At 38.6% G+C, this 5384-nt stretch overlaps 1 long non-coding RNA gene across 1 annotated transcript; it reads left to right on the forward strand.

Annotated features, from left to right (window-relative positions):
- Positions 1–3538: 3538 nt before the first annotated feature.
- On the forward strand, positions 3539–4689 carry LOC115252032 (uncharacterized). The gene is made up of 2 exons (XR_003890477.1): positions 3539–3636; positions 4432–4689. It is a non-coding gene; the product is annotated as an uncharacterized lncRNA (long non-coding RNA).
- Positions 4690–5384: the final 695 nt, after the last annotated feature.

Raw genomic sequence — 5384 nt, forward strand, 5'->3', positions numbered from 1 at the left:
ACATATAATCGATAAATATAAACCATCTGAACATATAGAAATACTTACATATCAAATAAAAGACCCCTCTGCTCACTTCCCTGTTGTTTTCTCTCTGGTGGTGCTTAAAACCCCATTTTGCCTGAGCATCCTAATAGGAAGGAGGAAAAGAGGTGAGTTAAAATTCACAGTTAAAATATGTTTTATCAATGTTACATTTATTAACCCGTTATATTTCACCCTTAAATTTTGGTGGTGAGGTCAGATGAACATTTTCCCACCAACCATGTGCTCACCTGCCTGAACAAACTATAAGGGTTTCAAAAACTGCTGCGCTCATCTTATTTCTCTTATCTACTCTTTAGTTGTAATTAGCAAGGATTCATTTAGCCACACACTGTTATCAGTAGTTAACGGCCGACCGCCATTACATGTTACACTCTCTATTTCAGACGTGTAGGGCAGTACCCACAGGTAAGAGTCATTTCTTGGAAATTAAAATTCTTATTCCTCTTGTAAATTATTGCAAGAGGAAGCAATATTACTGTTTGTGACTTCTGCAGCCCGGTTTCTATGATTTGCTGATACTCTAGAGTGTCAGGAAGTGTTTAGATGAATGATGAAATTGAACTTAATTGCCCCAAAACACCTTCAGTCCTCTAATTATATTCCTGCCATAAAAAAAGTCAGCTGATATTATGACTCCTGAGAGCACGCTGCCAAGAGTTTTAGGTTCACCCATGACAAAGAGACAAGGAGGTAAATTATCTTATCATGCAGAAAAATGTCAAAATATGTTGGGGAAAAAAGTCAGCCATTTGAGACTAAGCATGTGACTCCTCCTACAAAATGTCGTGAACGTGAAATGATACTTTGCAGCCAGTTTTAGTAACAAACAGTTTCTCTTTAAGCTCACAATCACGGTGTCAATATCAGTATTAGGACTTTGAGGAGACTGCATGAAACACAAGGCTGAAGTTGATTATCATTATATTTCAACATTATTCTCAATATTGTAGTTTGATTTTTTTTCTTAGCATTTTATTTTGACTTGATTTTTGTAATTGTGTTTTGACCATCTTCTCCAAATGTATTTCGACTATTATTTTTGACATTCCAACTTTATTCTTGACATTCCAACTTTATTCTTGACATTTCAACTTTATTCTTGACATTCCAACTTTATTCTTGACATTTCAACTTTTTACTCAAAGTACATTAAGGAAAGAAAAACTACTCCTCTTAGTTTTTTCTCCTGGGTGGCCCTAATACTCTTCTGTAGACAGGCTGATTAGAGACGAGAGGATTAAAAAGGTGGGGGGGTGCGTGTGCTTGAAATCTTTGTTCTTTCTGTGTTAAGCATGGGAACCTGCAAGAGAATCTGTGCAGTCGTCATCGCTTTGCACAAAAAAGGGCTTTTTATTTTTGCTGGATATTGCTTCAAGTACAACTGCTGCAACTAAATCAACCATTCATCAGATCATGGAGAAATTCAAGGAGAGGGGTTTAATTGTTGTGAAGAATGCTTCAGAGTGAAAGAAAGTAGTACCAGGGTATTGCTGGGCTAGCCCAGGAAAGACATCAGGCATGTGTGAATCCATTTGCAAACACAGAGCAGCAACAAAGAAAAACACAAAGGACAGACTGATATTCTGCAAAGATACAGAGACTGGGCTGCTGAGGACTGCGGTAAAGTCATTTTCTTTGATAAATCTCCTGTCTGATTGTTTGAGGCATCTGAAAAGAAGCCTGTCTGAGCAAGAACAAGTGAGCCCCATCATCACCTGTGCGTTGGAAATGCAACACCAAAGCATCCTGAGACCATTCATGTGTGGGTTTGCTTTTCAGCCTGGGGAGTAGGTTCACTCTCAAAGTTGCCCATCAACGAGGAACGTTGCCAAAACGTCCTGTGAGCGCAACTTCTCCCAATCATCCAAGAACGGGCTGGTGATGAACTGTGCCTTTTCCAGCATGATGGAGCACCTTGTCAGTGAGCAAAAATGATAACTAAATGGCTTGGGGAAGAAAACATTCAGTCATACCACACATTAAAATAAAATAAATGAGATATTCAAGTAGTCAGAATAGTCATCTTTTTTCTTTGCACTGCGCAATATCCTAATCCAGAACTTTCTTCTGCAATTTTTAAAAAATGAGTCTGGATCATACCAATGCCACAAGCATCTGGCATCTCAAGCCATAGGATTCAAGTACCAGCAATAGGAACGGCTATTACTACAGTGAACCCTCAGGCTTCAAGGCCTGGATGAGGGGTTTCTGTCCTGGAAAGACCTTCATATATACTGGATGTACAGTATATTCAGGTATTTCTGGACCCATGTGACTGTCTCTCCTCTCTGCAAAAGGACAGGTCTCACAACAACTGTATGTCTTTAGGTGCCCAACATCTCTGTGGCCTCTGTGTGGGTTCTGCTGCAGAGGACATGGACACATTATGTAGGGTGCATGCTAAACCTGACACACTAACACATGCAGAGCTGGCATCTATTCCTGTGTCTTCACTACAGATGGGAATGTAGGAGTGATTTAATGAGTGTGTGTGTGGTTGTGTTCAAGGTATGATAGTGGGGTAATTGCCAGCCTGCTGCTATATCCTCTCCATAACCTCTCACTTCCACTTATATCGTCACCTCCTTACTTCCTGCTGAGCATGTGCACGCATGTGTTTTACAGTGTTAATAAAATGTCACACACATCCAGCATATTGTACAGCAAATTCAACACAACGATGAGAGAAAACACATGTAAAAGACTGCAGTTACACATCTTTACATAAGCTAGATGTATCATAGTTGAGGCAATAACCTATAAGCAGTACAGCCACAAAACATGCTCACTTAAACCCATGAAATAATATTCAAATAATAATTATATAAGTTGAATTGAGCAGAAATATTTACACAGCAATAAAGACATTACAGTGATGAGCACACAGACATTTAAAGAACCAAGAAATGCACATAAACTGATATGACTCATAAAAATATCATTACACAAAAGCCTGGAGGGGCAAATATTTCGATAAACACATGTAAAGCATATTCAAGGTGCAGCTCAGAGGGTGTTTTTAATAGGACCTTGCTTGTTATGCTGTTATACTGCATGAAATCACCTGAGAGCCACTGATCACTGCAGTGGATGTGCCTCACCCCGGTAACAGGTCAATATTAGATCAGTCAATCAAATCAAACATTTTTCCTAAGATTCTTAATAGGAATTCATATTAAAGCGAGCAGAGAAATGCAGATGTGTCTTGTCTGTTTGAGAGTGGTGAACACATTAAACAACAGAAGAAAAAGCTGTGACATCTATTGAAGAAGATGGTTCCCAGTGTTACCAGACTGCAGGGTCCACTTTAATTTAACTGGCTGCCCTAAATGAGCTCAAGACACCGCAGCTGTTGGGTTCACATGCAGCTGCTCTGTGTAAGGCTTGGAGGTGAGGCACAACCTGCTGACTCCCTGCTTTGGCCTACTGAAGCCAAGTTTCCAATTCAGTAAGAGGGTAGTGCTTCGCCCCCTGGTGAAATTCAAACCTCAGGTCAATTTCTAGTCTCCAGTCAGGCTAATGTGTATGGGTTTGGCCGGTGGGAGGAAGCAGGAGTAGCCACAGAAAAGCCACAAAGATCTTCATAAGGTATTAACAGAGGAACTAATGGGGGCTTTTATAGTCATGTCGATGGCTTTTTCAATAATAAAATCCAAAGGGGAATCTTCATCTTCCTTTCTAACAAGTTGTAAGTTTGTTTGTGAAGAGTAACTTTTTATTTTCTGTTCCTGCGTTGTGGCCGTTGTATTTAAATGATGGTCTCTCATCAGATTTAGTATGTTATACTGTTATAAACAGGAAAGGGTCAGCTAAATCCTTCTGGTGTTCTTGTGGAAAAGATGCGGAATGTATAAGGAAATTTGAGCTCATTAGCTTAACGACAGATCATGACAAGATGTGTTTTGTAGTATTTGTTGACACATGCCAACATTTGCAAGTCCAAGTATGTTTTACAGTATAATTTCCTATTGTCCTACAAGTCTATCAGGAGTGACATTAATAGTGGATAAGCTGCGTACGTGCCGGCTTTAAATTTGTTAGTAAAGCATATGTTTCTTTGCCTCAGTGAGTTGCTTAATGATTTTCTTTCCCCTATTCTTTTCATCCTATATTTCAAATCTATGGCATTGCCATTATGTTTGAGATGTTTTGCAAATTCTACAAGGAGGTCAATGCAGATTTATCCCCCGGCTCCACCTACCCATATCATGGTGAGGTTGGCCAATAATCAGGCATTCATTAGTGCAATATCCAGAAACATATTTACATCTTTATTGAAATGAGGCTCTCTTTGCTTAGAATGGGTACTTCTTCATTGTACAAAACATGTTAATTTTGCTTTTAAGCTATTATACAAAATAACCATCACATTTATCTGTCTAGGCACCATCACTAAAGAATCTTCACAGTGTATTGAACACAAAGGAGGTCGTGAACGGACTCATCGCTAATGGTATCAGTTCTGCTTTCAGTCGTGTATTCAGTAGTTTGCAGAGGAACATATTCCACAAGTGCAACTCATTGATGGCTAAAAACATTGAAAATTCTTCCAAGAGTATACACGAGGACCCCGTGTCCAGATTTCCTTCACTTTTCTCTAGAGAAGGAAAAGGAAAGCTGCCAGTAAAAAAAAAAAAAAAAGCATAAAAAGAGTTACAAAGTGTGCTCTCCACTTGTCATTCACCAGAGAGTGATTGGTTTTAAGGATTAGGAAATTCAATTTTTTTTAAATAGAACAATTATATAACAAATGTACAGTACACTGTTTTCTAATGCCCATGCCCAGAATTAAACAATGAAATGTTTCTACTCCAAACCATATATTTGATCAAATCACACTGACTATTTTTACAATACATTTGTTTGCTGCAACAAAGATACACTCCAGGACAACAGTCTATTACCTTAGATGCCAATTTGTGTAGTGTTTTTGCTAATACTGTTAAGTTTATGGCCCCTGTGCATTTCATCCATTTGTATTTATATAGAACACCACAACTCTGCACTGCAGAGTGGAGTCAAATGTTGCGCAGAATAACAGAAGAAAAAAAGAGGAGTGTTTTGATAGAGTGTGACATTTTACATATAACACTTTTCCATCCAGCAGCATATGAACCATTTAGCCTATAATTCTACAATTCTGTGTAGGATGATCTGAGTTTCTCAATGAAAGCTTTTTCTTTTCTGTCAAAAGGAAAAGCAGGAAAGTCTCATAAAACCCAAATTTCATTCCAGTTGTTATGCGTGCAGCATAAATGACCGCAACATTTAATTATTGAACTGATGCTAACCGTTCAGAAGCCAGAACAATTATTTCAGCTAAGTTAAAAATGAGC

Source organism: Takifugu rubripes, chromosome 13, assembly GCF_901000725.2.
Source record: "Takifugu rubripes chromosome 13, fTakRub1.2, whole genome shotgun sequence".
Lineage (NCBI taxonomy): Eukaryota > Metazoa > Chordata > Actinopteri > Tetraodontiformes > Tetraodontidae > Takifugu > Takifugu rubripes.